The sequence below is a fragment of the Giraffa tippelskirchi genome, chromosome 3 (assembly GCF_054371585.1).
Source record: "Giraffa tippelskirchi isolate mGirTip1 chromosome 3, T2T-mGirTip1v1.2.pri, whole genome shotgun sequence".
Classification (NCBI taxonomy): domain Eukaryota; kingdom Metazoa; phylum Chordata; class Mammalia; order Artiodactyla; family Giraffidae; genus Giraffa; species Giraffa tippelskirchi.
This window is the reverse complement of record NC_137277.1, coordinates 171,774,013-171,789,896: the sequence shown is the minus strand read 5'-3', so window position 1 is coordinate 171,789,896 and position 15,884 is coordinate 171,774,013. Positions and strand designations below refer to the sequence as shown.

The 15,884-nt window shown below is 39.2% G+C and overlaps 1 long non-coding RNA gene across 1 annotated transcript in view; it reads left to right on the top strand.

The window, feature by feature from the left end:
- Positions 1 to 1,980: 1,980 nt before the first annotated feature.
- The window catches only part of LOC145541918 (uncharacterized), a 163,055-nt gene continuing 149,151 nt past the window's right edge, over positions 1,981 to 15,884 (top strand). The window contains exon 1 of the long non-coding RNA XR_014079411.1: positions 1,981 to 2,026. This is a non-coding gene — a long non-coding RNA (uncharacterized LOC145541918). The remainder of the gene's footprint in view (positions 2,027 to 15,884) is intronic.

Below are 15,884 nucleotides of genomic sequence, written 5' to 3'. Positions count from 1 at the left end.
TATTATTACCAATTCAGAAGTAATAAAAATATTTCAAATTTCTGTATGCCTCTAGGTTTGCTGGCAGTCTGTATTAGATGATCAAGGTGTGCAATGAAAGCTGAGGACCATCCCAGACTGTAGGTAAAATAGATTTCACAAGTCAGCCCTAAGATACAGCAATGTAATACCCCTCTATCTGTCCTTCCCAGTCACCTACTTCTCAGGACACATCAGATGCTCCTCTGGGAAGTTTTCCTCTCACTTCCCGTCTGATTTCCCTCACATGCAGAAGTAGGGCCCTCTCTGCCATGTTCTCAACATAACTATTCGTATATCATCTTACCATAATTATTCACATGTGTATACTGTCAGATGGTAAGTTATTTGAGGGAAGTAAGCATGTATTCAGGGTTTTCCAGGTGGTGCCAGTGGTAAAGAAGACACCTGCCAATGCAAGAGATGTAAGAGACCCAGGTTCGATCCCTGGGTCAGGAAGATCCCTTGGAGGAGGGCATGGCAACCCACTCCAGTATTCTTGCCTGAAGAATCCCATGGATCATGATGCCTGGCAGGCTATGGTCCATAGGGTTGCAAGAGTTGGACAGGATGACTGAAGTGACTTAGCATGCACACACACATGCAGGCATGTATTCAGCTATATGGTCTTGAAACTGAATCCAACATCAGGCATAGAATAGACGTCTGATAAATATTTCTCACATGGAACAATACATTCAGCAGGAAATTTCAACTCCTATCATCTGGTAGTCAGTGGCTTTCAAGCTTTCTGTATAGTAATGCTCTGTTAAAGTATTACTTTTCATCATAACTCAGAACACACTCACAGGAGCACAACTGGCAGAGAGTTTTGTGATACAGCATTTTCTCTCCCTCAATAGGTGTGTCATACACTGACTTTTTTCTGTTGTATTATATTTCATTCCATTTCATCCAATCCTATTCTATACTATTCTAAATTTGAAATTTGACTCTAAGCCACTATACTGATTTCCTGAACTACTAGGTAACCCACAATTTGAAAAATATTATTTCATATTTGTGACTTTTGGCACATTTATTTTTTTAAATTATGATTTCAAGGTACTGTGTCCTGTTATTAAAGTTTATCAGAGATTCAGATTATTACAGCCATCTTCTAAACACTCGTTCCACTGGAAATAACCAATGTATGAAAAAAATGTTATTTCACAATCTTCCTATTACTAAATTTCTTCCAGTGCTTCTCTAGTATATTTTGTTAGCATGATTAGCAAAAATGATCTAGTTCTGGTTTTACATAGTATACTACAGTGTCCCTTAAGAAGTGCTAAGGAATGAAGAATTAAAAAGGTCATGTGTCCTAATAGTTGACTAGCAGCCATGACACATGCATATCTGAATTCATGTAACAAGGAATCAGTTACCAAGAAAATTGCAAAAGAGCTTTCTTGAAATAACTACACGGAGCACTCAGTCAGAGACTTAGAAACTTATTGCAATTCTTGACTCCAAAACCACAGAGAAAAAAACTATTGACCAAAATAATTTCTATGATCCAGGAAGCTAGCACCACAAATCAACTTACAAAAACATTTAACTACACACCACAGTCATCCAGCTGTTCTTCAGTTACAATGAGATGATGACTCGCCGGGAAGCCTTCATTGGAAAATGCATTGTTAGGAGGTAAATTCTTCTCTTTGTGAAACAGAGAGAACTAGTCAACCTCTTGCTGATTTCTATGATTTTATGCACCATAGATAGATGGACCCACCATCACATGGGTCCATTCCAGCTCCTGGTTTGAGTCTCTCTCTCTCTTATCCATCAAGTAAAGATGATCTCTCTGAATAACTCAAAGGGATCCCTTTTGAAAGTGACAGTGTTTTTGATGTTTTCTCATGCCTGAGCTAAATATAAGCACTGCATCTTATTATTTTAATGTGGGCTTTTGCAGGGGCTTCCCAGGTGGTGCAGTGGCAATGAATCTGCCCACCAGTACAGGAGACCCAAATTCGATCCCTGTGTCAAAAAGATCCAAGAGGTAGGTACATGTCCTCTTTAAAAGCCAGCAAAGCCACTGGGGTTGGATGATTGGTAGTAGAGTTTTTAAAAAATGCTTTGTTTCTCCTAGTTCAGTAAAGTTTTATTCTCTAGAGCTGCACTGTTTACTATGATGGCATAGGCCAATGGGACTATGGACATTCAATTAAAATAAAATTACTGAGTCACAGTGGTCACATTTAAAATGCTCAATATCTATTACTGCAGGAAGTTCTATTGGGAACGACAGTTCTCAGTGGCTTCTCAGGTGCCTCAGTGGTAAAGAACCCACCTGTCAATACAGGAGACTCAAAAGACACGGGTTCAATCCCAGGGTGAGGAAGCTCCCCTGGAGTAGGCAATGACAACTCACTCTAGTATTCTTGCCTGGAAGAATCCATGGACAGAGGAGCCTGGTGGGCTACAGTCTGTGGGGTCACAAAAGAGGAGGACACGACTGAGCACACAGGCACAGTTCTCAAGAGAGAATATTTTATTTGATTAACTTCTGATTTCTTTGGTTGCTTGTCTGATTGTTGAAAAGGAGAGGTGGCAGTAGCATTGAGATGTGACAGTGGGGACTTGTCTACACAGAAAAACATTTATTTTGGCTCTAAGGGCCTCTTGTCGTACAGTGTGCTATACCCACTATAAATGGATCATTAACATGGGTCCATTCCAGCTCCTGATTTTGAGTCTCTCTCTCTAATCAATCTTCCTCATTGCTTCCAGAGTTACCATTCTAAATCACAGATCAGTGTAATTCTTTTTTTTTTTTTTTTTTAGAAAAATGTTCAGAGTAACTTCTATTCTTGCTTTGGATGCATCCTGGCAGAAATCAGTAGCTCTTAATCTGTTCCTCTGTGTGGTTTATGTTCTGGTGACACTCTTAGCCACCTACCCATGCATCTTTAGTCCTTGACTCACACTGATCCTTGGAGCTCCATGCAAGCTGTCCATGCCTCTTAGCTCAGTGTATTTTTTAAAAAATATTTTATTTTTGCTTGCATTGGTTCTTAATTGCTTTGCATGAGCTTTCTCTAGTTGGTGAGCAGGGGTTACTTTTCACTGTGTTGCACAGGCTTCTCCTTGCAGTGGCTTCTCTTGTTGCAGAGCACAGGCTCTAGGCTCAGGAGCTTCAGTAGTTGCAGCACCTGGGCTCAGTAGTTGTGGTGCATGGACTTAGTTGCTCCACGTCATGTGGAATTTTCCCAAACCAGGGATCGAACCCATGTCCCCTACATTGGCAGGCAGATTCTTCTCCACTGCACCACCAGGGAAGTCCTTAGTTCAATTCATGTGACAGAACCTTTATGAAAGCTGTGATCCCATCAAACTCAAACATACCCCTAGGTTTTTAAGCACTCACAGCATTTTACTTGCACCTCTATTACAGCATTTTTCCCCCCAATTAAAGTTTTACATGCCTAACTCTCCCACTGGATTATAAGCTTTTTGAAGAAAAAGAGCCCTGGCATACCCATATCCCCCACAGCTTTCTACACATAACTGCTTAACAAGGTATGTGCAGAGAGAGTTAAATTTGGAGTGAGCAGTAAAACAACTGGCTAACTGAAGTCGGGTGAGAGTTTGTTTCAAGAAATACTGCTGAGGGTTGGGTAGGGCTGTGAAGGACACAGACGGGAGGAAGGCTGAACTTACCATGAGAAATCTAACCTTGGCCATGCTCAAGAGCATAACAGAATTGTGAGGCAGCACCGCAGGCTGCCAATGTTTCATAGGTCACACAACACCACAAGGCATTCCTCCTGATGGAGCTCAAGCTCAGGCAGCATGAGTCACTCTCTCCCTGAGCTCATGTGGCGCTTAATCCATAGCTCTGCTCTATTCCGTGTCCTCAGATTGGGCACTTCTTGGCATCAGTGCTGCCATCTTACTCTGTCTCCCCTCCTCACTGCATGCTCTGCTCCATTCATCCTAGGTCCTAGTTTCATACATTCCACAAGGAGGTTCTCAGCAAATTGAGGCTGAATAAATCCAACTGTGAGCTATGAAACAAGTGAGAAAGGTCACCACAGGTAGAGTGTAAAACATGACTACAAATAGGAATGCAGAACATGATGCCAGAGTTCTTTTATTTATTTTCAAACAGCCTGGGGTCTTTGGGTCATCTTTCCCGTTTAACACAGCCATATCTTGGCATGCCTGGAATTCTGAATGCTGTTTGATCAATCATCACTTCTTTTTTTTTTTTTCACAAAAGGGCCTGTTTTTACTAGAGATAAAACTCCCTTTACTCATCTTCAAAAAGAAGCTCAAGATTTTTTTTTGTTTTTAATTCCCCCCTTTTGACTTTTCTCTCTCTGTGTTTCCTGGGATCAGTGTGAAGTGAACGTGAAGGCTCAGGGCTGGGAGTGTGAGGAACATGGAACTCTTCCCTTGAGTGGGAGGGAAGTTCATCAAAGCACACGTGTGGTCAAGGAAGCTTAAAAATAAAGCTGATTTCTAAAGGTGAAAAAAAAATATTCATTAAGCTTTCAATAAGCTGCTTTTCTTTTTCTTAAGAAATCAGTTGATTTACTTACCAAAAAAAGAAAAAAAATGCTGCCAACAGAGGAAAACGCAATGCACTTTTCCAAAAGGATCCTTTGAGTAAAAGGAACACGTAAATTCCAAGAAAAGTTAGTTAGAAAGAACAGTTTATTCTCTCTGGTGCCTTCTCATCACATCAGTATTTATTCCCCCCAGATGCCCTTTATTTATTCATTTTAAACCATCACAGGTGTCTACATGTTGGTCAGGACATAAAGAACTTTTCTTACCACAAAGACCCTTTTGGGACACCACATGGAGACCTCAGCTCTCCTTTTAAACTCTCAGGACTCTAAAACCTAATGTCGGCAGAGACAAACAGGAGGGCTACTGCAAGAAGGCAGAAGCCTAAGTAGTTAGGATGTAGGCCTCTTACCAAGAAAATCACTGGGCTGTTCCAACATGGGCTGGTTTGCCATCAATCCATAAGATGGAGATAGGGCGTGCCAGTTTCAGACTGTGTAACTTCTATTTACTGAAACTGTAACACATATTCATTGTAAGCTACAATTATCCACAGTTTAGTCTGTTTATGAAACCGTTTTGTGGTTATTTATTAAAAATAAAATTTATGTGTGCTTATTGAAGCTATATTTTGGCAGGCAAAAGAGGCTGGCAGAAATGTTTGAGTCAACAGCCAGGCTCCAGCCACTCTTTATGTCGTCATATAAAAACTTGTCAAATAATATTTAGTTTTTAATCTTCAGCTGCAAACATAGGGTTAGTCATGAAAATATTCTGTGAGTAGGTCTCCTTGAAACAAGAACCCGGGTGTTTGGATTTCAGTTAAGGTGATAATTAAGTTTCTGGCTTCTTTAGGAGCAATCTGTTATTCCTTTCCTTCCACTAATTCTATTACCTGTTTTTTTGTCCAAGTTACTCATGTCTTTAAAGAGCTGTTTCATAATGATTTTTAAAAATATAATCTATCTGTTTATCTATCAGTTCAAAAATCCAAAACCAAATATACTATCATGACTAAGAAGAAATTATCCTGCCTGCATAGTCATGGTTGTCCTGTACTGAAAATCTTTTGAATGCAAATGGGTCATTTATTCTTATGAAACTTTTTAGTTATTTAAATCACCGTACTTACTTTTTGATGCATTCTAAGAAGAAGGTTCTTTTCAAAGAGACCACAGTTGCTGGCTTCAGAAATGTATGTTGTTGTTTAGTCACTAAGTCACGCCCTACTCTTTTGTAGCCCACCAGCTCCTCTGTCTGTGGGATTTCCCAGGCAAGAATACTGGAGTAAGTTGCTACTTCCTCTCCAGGGGATCTTCCTCTCCCTGGGATCAAATCCATGTATCCTGCATTGGCAGGTGGATTCTACCACTGAGCCACCATGGAAACCCCTCAGAAATGTATAGTTCATCTTAATGAGATGAACATACAAATAAACCAAAATGACAGGAGTTTGTTGATAGGAATTTTGAACTGAAAGAAAAGTGTCATTAAATAAAGGACTTTTGAATTAGAGAGAGGAATGTACTGTGAACAGTTGAAATAAAGTGGTTCTTTGCTTTGCATCTCCTCACACAAAGAATAAATGGGAGAAGAGGAAGGACTTCGTATGAAATTATTCAAGAGGAAATCTTTCTGGAAAGGGAGTTTCTGAGTGGTGATAAACAGGAGTTGAAAAAAGACTGCCCCATGTACTTCTTGCTACTGCCTTAAATACCTTAGCTGTGAGTCATCCCTGAGATTGCATGTAGTTTGCCTTGAAAGAATTTCTGATCTCAGCCATATGTTCAATATATCAAATGTTGCCTGTCTCTCGGCCCCCTTTCTCCACTAGGATTTGGCTTTGGTTCTTGTAGAAGAGCTTTTTTGAGGGTGCTATTGTTGATAATAATTTGGTACTGCAACTTAATGTTTGTTGGCCAATCATAGTTCAATTCCACATATGTTTTATTCATTGGGCATTTTCTGTGAATAAATCTCTGTGCCATCCGCTAAAGAGAATATCAAGTTTTCTAAGACAGAGCCATTACTGGAAGAAGCTTATAAAATGATAAAGTATATTATCTATGAGTGATCTGTATCTCATAGTCTATATCTATAGGAATTTGTGTCTCATTCATGTGATGAAGCATTATTTTGTATCCACCATATATAAGAATTCTGAGGCCTGGAGATCAGTGTTTTGAAGACAGAGACTTGGCATGGCTGGAATATGAGAGTGGCAAGAGAGGGATCTGTCTGGATCAGGAAGACCCCAAAAATGCCATTGCAGGGTTTCAAGTAGAGAAGCAAAAAAGACTAGTTTGAATTAGGTTCCCAAGGAAGTAGTCTGAGAGAGTTGAGTAGGAAAGATGCTTCTAAAAAAGTGACTCAGGGCTTAATATATGGAGACATTTGGGAAGGAAGAAGGATTGGGTAGAGAAAAAAAATGATTTGGGGTTTGGCTGACCTCACAGGGAGAAGTGATCCTCTGGAGTAGTCCAGTGATTCTGAGATATTTGGACAGTCATACCTCCACACTCTAACGTCATTGGATATGGGCTTGCCCAGGATGGAGTGTGATCTGGGGTAAGGCAGTTCTCTGAAGCCAAGGAAACCCTAAATGGGGCTGATATCAAACCCAACTTCTGGATAAGAAGTCCTTCATTGAAGCAGAATTTGTGTGCTGTGTCTCAATGTCCACTGAAAAGAGTGGATTGGGAAACCACTTAGGTGCTGTTTGAATTGTTCAATGGGAGATGATGATAGTTGGAACTATTAGGGGGCCATTGAGTTGCAAGGAAGAGAATGAAATCAAAAAACATTTTTGACATAGATCCTACAGGAACAGAGGATGGATTGGATGGGGGAGTAAGGGAGAAAAAGACACCATGGATGAATCTCAGAGTTTTGGCACAAACAAGTGGGAAGAGAAATACCGTGTTCAGAGGAGGGGAGTGTTCAAGGAAGAGAACGGTAGGATTGGGTGGGTAGTGATGGGATTAAAAAGTTTTCCTCTACACAAATTTGATATGTTGATGATTCAACCAAGTGGAGACATCAAGCAGAAAGTTGTATGTATGATTCTGGAGCTTAGAAAGGAGGTCTGCAATGTTGCTTTATATTGCTGCCTTTGTTGTTATTGTAACAAAAGCCAGTACCAACAGCCAGTTGCAAGTGCTAATTCCTAGCAAAGGAATGTGGCAAAATGGGAGGGAGGTTCAGCAGAGAACCCTGGGTAATAGCCAACTCTAGATGTGGCTGCTGCTGCTGCTAAGTCACTTCAGTCGTGTCCGACTCTGTGCGACCCCATAGACGGCAGCCCACCGGGCTCCCCCGCCCCTGGGATTCTCCAGGCAAGAATACTGGAGTGGGCTGCCATTTTCTTCTCCAATGCATGAAAGTGAAAAGTGAAAGTGAAGCCGCTCAGTCATGTCCGACCCCTAGCGACCCCATAGACTGCAGCCTACTAGGCTCCTCTGTCCATGGGATTTTCCAGGCAAGAGTACTGGAGTGGGGTGCCATAGATGTGGAGGAATGACCAAATGAGGCTGAGGTACCCTGTGAGAGGAAGGAAGAAAACCAAGGCAATGTGCTGTTGTGGAAGCTTAGGAAGGCGGGCACTATTAGCATTTCTTTTGATATTAATGAGGAAGAACATCTATTATAATGTTTACTGTTCATTTATTAACACTTTTGTTGAGACATTCAACATATCACATAATTCTTTCAAGTGTGAAATTTGATTATTATCTTTATTTTATTATTATTTTTTAGTAAATTTACCAAGTTGTATAACCATCACCATAAATCGGTTTTAGAACATTTTATTGTCCAAATAAGATCACTCATGCAGAGTCATTTGTTTTTTTGCTTTTCTTTTGTCTATTGCTTTCTTTTAAAAAAATATTTATTTTTGAGAACTTTAAAAAAAGATATTAAAACTTTCTGGACATAGGCTTGAAAATATTGTTTCTTCAGGTTGTCATTTGTCTTTCAATCTAGCTCATGGAGATACTTGGCTATGTAGGAACTATGCAATTTTATGGAATTAAAGGTACTGATCTTTTCTTTTATGGATGCTTACTTTGTTTTTTGAGATTATTGGAAAAGTTTCCCTGCTGAGATTATAAAGATATTTTCCTACTATTTTTAAGGTTTTATTTTTTACACTCTAATTTTTAATTCATTTGGAATTTTCTTTGTTTTCAAGAAAGATGTAGTGGTCCAGTTTTATCTGGCTTTCCAAAATACTGGTCAGTTGTTCCAAAATCAATTATCCACTAATCCATCTTTTCTGTATTGATTTGGTTAAATTACCATACTATCTCCTTTGTTGATCTATTCCAGCCTTAGTGCCATGCTGTTTTATTTACTACTCCTTAGAAATACATTTTAGTATCTAATGTGAGACTACACTAACATTTAGCTTAGTCTTCATGTGGCAGAGTTGATTCAGAAATTCATTTACTCCCTTTTTTCTAGGGACCCCTGCTTTTGTCTTTTCCTTCTCTTTGACAGCAATCCAGCCCAGCCCTCATTACAAGTAGATCTTGCTCAACCCCAGGCTTCAAGTCTATTTATTTATTTCACCAAACTTCCAAAATAAATCTGGTTCTTCAGCCAGATTAGTAATTTGGAAATTTGACTGCTTTGGTTATGTAAACATCCAAATTGGCTTGATTGCCCAGGAATCTGAGGGTGGCTTGCCATCATCTGTGAGCAACCCATTTTGTGGGAAATTTAAGGTAAACATCTTGTGATACCTGAAAAGAAGTGTTGACTGTAATAATTTCATTGGCAAATTGACATATTCTGTTGAGTTGTCTGTAAGGAACAGATTTCCATGTCAATTTCATGTGGTTTTATTGTCTTTCTGGTAGTCTTCAAATAAATTTGGAGTTGAGGATTATTTATCCACTGACTGCTTAACAACATTGGCTATCTTTATTCCCTTTATCAGCTCAAAGTATTGTCTCAGTTCTACAGAGCAATTTTTGAATTTTTTAAAAATTTCTTTTTCTTTCCTCCAAAACTGCTTCTGTATTTTAGTATGAAGACCCTAAAATTTCAGTGACTGTGGCTTATGAAATGAAAAGAACTCAGAAAAGGATAAGAAGCCAGCTCCTATATGTCATTTTTCATGAGTACGGAGAGATGTTGCATACAATTCCTATATACTTTATATAGATGAGAAAAAGTTGTCAATTATAACCAAGGTTGTACAGGTAGTGTTTACACCTTAAAGTATAAGGTAAAAGGAATTTTATTCAGACCAAAAGTCTAGGAGTAATTATGGTGAAGCAGACAAAGGATCAGGATTGGTGCCTCAGGACGTGCATTCAGCTCCTGGCTCCATGGCCTAGAGACCTCCTGCAGGGGGATTACCTTCTCCAAACCCCTGCTTCCTCAGCTGTGAAAGGAAGTGATAACAGACACTTACCTCATAGCATTGACAGGAGTATAAAATAACATGTATATAATTAACATGAGGGTTTGTATTGTAGGAAAACAAACTATAGAAATCTTGAGTATTGAGGTTAAGTTTCTAACCTTTCCTTGGTTTGGAAGCATTCATGTCAACTGAAAACAAAGTAAATATTGTGGTTCATCTCATTTAAGATGCCATAGATTGTAAAATACATAGGCTTCTCGTGTGACTCAGTGGCAAAGAATCTGCCTGCCAAATAGGAGACATGGATTCAGTCCCTGGGTTGGGAAGATCCCCTGGAGGAGGAAATGGCAACCCACTTCTGTGTTTTTGGCTGAGAAATCCCATGGACAGAGGAGCCTGGAGGGCTGCAGTCCATGGAGTCACAAAGAGTTGGACACAAGTTAGCAAGAAACTTTCACTTTCAGGGGGAAATGCTCCCAATTTCAGAAATCAAGTGTAAGACATAAGTTGATTTCTGAGATAATAAAATCTGAAATGATTGTGTCTTATAAAGGATGAAAGAAGTACAGAAAATATGAAATATTTGGACCAACTGGGAAGAGAGTCAGTCTAAATTAGTGATAACTCATACTTGTAGAAACTTTTAAGAAGGGACATAGTTTGTGAATTTCAAATGATAATAACTGAAATAGATCAATGGGTCACTAGATTAGTTGCCTTAATAAATAGATCATTGACAAAATTGGCATATATTACAGGAGTAAGAATATGACTGTTGTTTGAGCCCATTATAAATCTGGGCCACCTGGCCCAGCTGGGCCCTGAGCTCTGCCTCTAATTGGTGTACAGTATAACTGTATAGTATAACAGTACAATATAACTGCTGTACATTATATATGAAAGTTGTTAAATAAATCCTAAGAGTTTTCATCACAAATAAAACTTTTATTTTTCTCTATTCTTTAATTTTGTGTTTATATAAGATGATAGGTGTTCACTAAACTTATTGTGGTAATCATTTCATAATGAATATAAGGCAAATCATTCCTCTGTTTACATTAAACTTATAGAGGGCTGTATGTCAATTAATATTGACATACTGGGAAAACTGGGAAAAAGTAAAGAGAATAAAATGTGTCTTTTTTTCTTATGAAATTAAAATTACACCTGAGTTTCTTTCTCACCTTTAGATTTTGCTTTTATCTACTCTCTTCTCTCAACTTTCTCTACTAGCTTTTCTGTTTTGGTTATTAGTGGGTTAAAATTTTTCAAAATAAAAAAAATACTTATAATCTGTTATTGTTTAGAGGCAATATAGTCAAGTGGGGGCTTTCCAGGTGGGGCTAGTGGTAAAGAATTTGCTGCCAATGCAGGAGACACAGGAGATGCCAGTTGGATCCCTGGGTCAGGGAAGATCCCTAGAGGAGGGCATGGAAACCCAGTCCAGTATTCTTACCTGGAGAATACCCATGGAGAGAGGAGCCTGGTGGGCTATGGTCCATAGGTTCACAAAGAGTTAAATATGACTAAGTAACTTAGCACACATGCTTAGTCAAGTGGATAAAAACATGAACTGTAGAATTATGTTGTGTAAGTCCAAATTCCCGCTCATCTACTTAGCAGCTGGATACATTGGGCAGATTACTTCCCACATCTGCTCTTCAATTGTTTTCATTTGGAAATCTGGGCCATAATAGTCATACTCGCTTCATAGAGTTGTTGAAGGATTAAGTGAATTAATAGATATGTAACACACTTAGGATATTGCCTGGGCATAGTAAGTGCTGAATAAGTGTTATCTATTATTGTCATCATCCCTCAATTACTCAGCCTGTTTTCTTTCTTTTATTCTTATTTCACGATCAACAAAAAAGTTGTTTTTTGAAACAATTTCATGGACTGACTGGCAGAACTATCGAAGGGAAAAACAGTCATCAACGAATTGTTGAAATATAGGGGAGCAAGTCAGATCATGTAGGACTGTAAGGATTCTGAATTTCCAACTAGAAGACATGGGAAGATGCTGTACCATTCTGAGCAGAGGAGTGCAATATTCTGATACATGTTTTTAAAGGATTACTCTGACTGCTTGACTGAAAGGTTAGGTGATATTGTTGAGAAGCTATTTCAATAATCCAGATGAGAGGTGATGTGGCTTTGGCTTTGTGGTATCTGAAAAGTGGTGAGATTTGAGGTATATTTTGAGGATAAAGTCAACAGGACTACTGATGAATTGGATGTAAGAGAGAAAAAAGAAGTCAAGGGAGATTTGAAAGTTTTGACCCTTAGCAGTTAGAAGCTTGTGGTTACCCTTTCCAGAGATGGGAAGACTCTAGTTAGAACTGGTTTGCAGAGGAAGAAGAGAAGTTTAATTTTGATCATATTGAGTTTTCAATGTCTGCTGTCTGTGTGTGTGCTCTGTGTGTCTGACTCTTAGTGACCCCATGGGCTGTAGCCCACCAGGCTCTTCTGTCCATGGAATTATCCAGGCAAGAATACTAAAGTGAATTGGTTTTTCTATTACAGGGAATATTCCTGACCCAGGGGTCAAACCCACGTCTCTTTCATCTCCTGCATTGGCAGGCAGATTCTTTACCACTGTGTCACCTGGGAAGCCAGTGGAAATGCTCAATTAATGCAGTTAAATATACAAGTATAAAGTTTGCTAAGCAACCTTGGCCTGTGATATAAAATTAGAGATGATCAGGGTAGAAGGTATTTAAAATCTTGAGACTAATGACAACATTAAGGGTGTCAGTGAAGGATAAGAAGAAAATAAGAAGAAGGTCAAGAGTTGGGGAATCCCAGTTTACAGTGGCTGAGAAGTGAGAATGGAGACACAGAGGGAGGGGTTGTTCACATGGTAGAAACATGGTGAAAGCTAAAGGGAGGAAGAGCTGGTAGGAAGATAGAGTGAGTCAGATGTGGTTGGCACGTCGAGCCAGTGGAAGACATCAGAGGAGACCTTAATAGAAACACTTGGGTGGAGTGGTGGGAGTGAAACCTAATGAATGGGTTTAGGAGAAAATGAGGCCTGAGGAATTGTATAAGACAAGTATAGATGACTCTGTGGAGGAATTTTTGCTATTAATAAGGAGGATGGGGCAGTAATTGGAGGGGAAAGTTATACTAATATCGAGGGGGTTTTGTTATTTTTTTAAAATGTAAAAAAAAAAATGCTTTACGTAGATGAAATGATCCAGTAAGAGGGAAAAACTTATGAAGCAGCAAAGAGTGGATAGGTACTAGAATAACATCCTTAAGTAGGCAAGAGAGGATGAAAACTGGTGCAAAAGTAGAAAAGGTTGATCTTTGAAGTTCACTCAAGTTGGGGAAAGTGGTGGGCAGGCAGAGTGTTAGAGTCAGATGCTGGTAGGTGGATAGATACAGTGATGGGAGGAGTTCTCTTCCTGTTGCTACCTTTTGTTGACGTAGGAAGCAAAGTTATCAGATAGGAGTGAAGACTGGGACAGAAGTGTGGAATTTCCTAATAGTCCCTCAGTGGGGAGCGAGGAAGAATAGAGATGATCTATCTAGAATGATTGTCCTGGATCACCAAGGGCCCCCGAGGATAGTGACTAAAATTTAAGTTGATACTAGATTTTCTTTAGCCGTGTTTAGCTCTTCTGAGGTCAGACAGAAAAGGGTTGAAGTTTGGTCTTAATTAGAGTTGAGCTTTTTTGCCAAGTGAGCAAAATAATATGAATATGATTGATATGAAACACAGTGCTCAAGTTATACTCAAGGGAGAGACGAGATTCTGGTAAGAGCCATGGCAGTATAGTTAAACTGAGGTCAGAGTGTGGGATTCTTGGAACTTGGTTATAGAGGTGCTATAGTTTTTGATAGTACTGATGTTAAAATTGAACAAGCATCAGAATCACATGCGGGGTTTGTTAAACAGAAATTTCTGGGCCCTATCCCACATTTCCTGTTTCAGTGTAGGTCTGAAGTGACGTCTGAGAACGCTCATTTTTAGCAAATACCCAGGTGATATTGAGACTGAACTTTGAGAGCCACTGGCGTATGAGAATGGTAAGTTAATGACTGAGACATGTGGGAGAATATGACCATCAGGATAAACAGGGTTCAAAACTCTAAGAAACCAGAATGTTGGAAGAATCATCTATTTGGAGATAGGAAATGTCAAAGAGAGAGGAACAGTAGGTCCAGGAGCTGATGTCTTTAAGAAATGCGAGGGATGGCTATCATGGGAAAAGGGGCTGGGTAGAAATTTGACAATGTGAGATTCAAATTTGGATGTTTGAATGAAGGAAGGGGGACTGCAGGACTCGACAGATGGTTATGTACCCTGCACATCTCTAGGGGTGCTGTCCACATTGTGGTTCCTGGGAAAGAGAGGAGTCGGCAAAATTTCGTTCGACTTAGCAATACAGTTACTTCTTTAATTCTAACTTCTAGATTGTTGTTGTTCATTCACTAAGTCATGTACAACTCTTTGCAATCCAGTAGACTGCAACATGCCAGGCTCACCTGCTCTTCACTTTCTCCAGGAGTTTGCTCAAACTCAAGTCCATTGAGTTGGTGCTGCCATCCAACCATCTCGTCCTCTGTCATCCCTTTCTCCTCCTGCCTTCAACCTTTCTCAGCAACAGTCTTTTCCAATGAGTCGGCTCTTTGCATCAAGTGGCCAAAGTATTGGAGCTTAATCTTCAGCATCAGTTTTTTCAGTGAACAGTCAGGGTTGATTTTCTTCAGGATTGACCGGTTTGATCTCCTTGCAGTTCAAGGGACTCTAATTATCCTTGCCCTGAAAGGAAAACACTTTGGCTTAAAAGCATTAAAATCAGGGGGTATTTAGCTCTCCTCTGACATAAGTAATGCTGGAGAAAAATCCATAAATAATCACAACTGACCCCCACACAGATGCCCCTGTACCCAAATTGGAATTAGTTCTTCCGATGTCTAAAGTTGGGTGTGCTGTGCTGTGCTAAGTCGCTTCAGTCGTGTTGACTCTGTGCGACCTTATGGATGGCAGCCCCCCAGTTTCCTCTGTCCATGGGATTCTCCAGGCAAGAATATCGGAGTGGGTTGCCATGCCCTCCTACAGGACACTTTCGGATATTTGCTATGTAATTTTAGAAGTCTGCCTAGTGACTGAGGCAGGAGGGTCATCTCATTTAAATCTAGTTCTTCACTGCCTTTTTTCTTTTTACTACAAATCTTCCCTCTTCTCTCCTTTTTTATTGTATGTGTATATATATATATATACATATATATGTATATATATATCTTTCGGCAACAAAACAAAGAAACTACTTCACAACGTGAGTTTAAATTGGCTTAACGGGACCAAAGCATCCCCAGAACACTGGTGCAGGACATTTATTCTCAAATGGCCATTAAAATCCATATTAATGTTTAATTACCTTAGATGAGCTGAAATTAACAAAATGATCTAATCATGAAGAAAACACTGGGTTTAAGTTTGGAGAAGGCTCTTGTTTTAGAGTATCTCTTTGTATTTGTTTGTCTGCTGTTTTCTTGTTTGTTTGGCCTTTTGCTTTTCTTGCTATTGCATTTGAGGTCCTTTATGGAAAAAATATGTTTAATATTCTCTTAATTATGTTTTGAGCTTGTTTTTATGAATATGGAAAATAAACTCCATCTGCAACAGCAATGTGTAAATCATTGAGGAAATTATATGTGAGGGATGGTATAAAGAGTAATTTACTTTTCATGTCTTTTCTTTTAAAATATGATTGATATATAATTATATACAATATAATGCATGGATGTTGAATGTTCATGCTGAGGAATTCTGACAACTGTATGCAGCTGAATAACCTAAACTGAAAATAAGTTTTCCATCACTAAAGAAAGACCAGTCACGCCCCTTTCTAGTTAATATCCACCCTTCTTGTCTACAGGACAACGAATATCCTGAGTTTTACATAGTATTGCTTATTTTGCTTATTCTTGGAAGTCAAATAGGGTGGGTTATAGA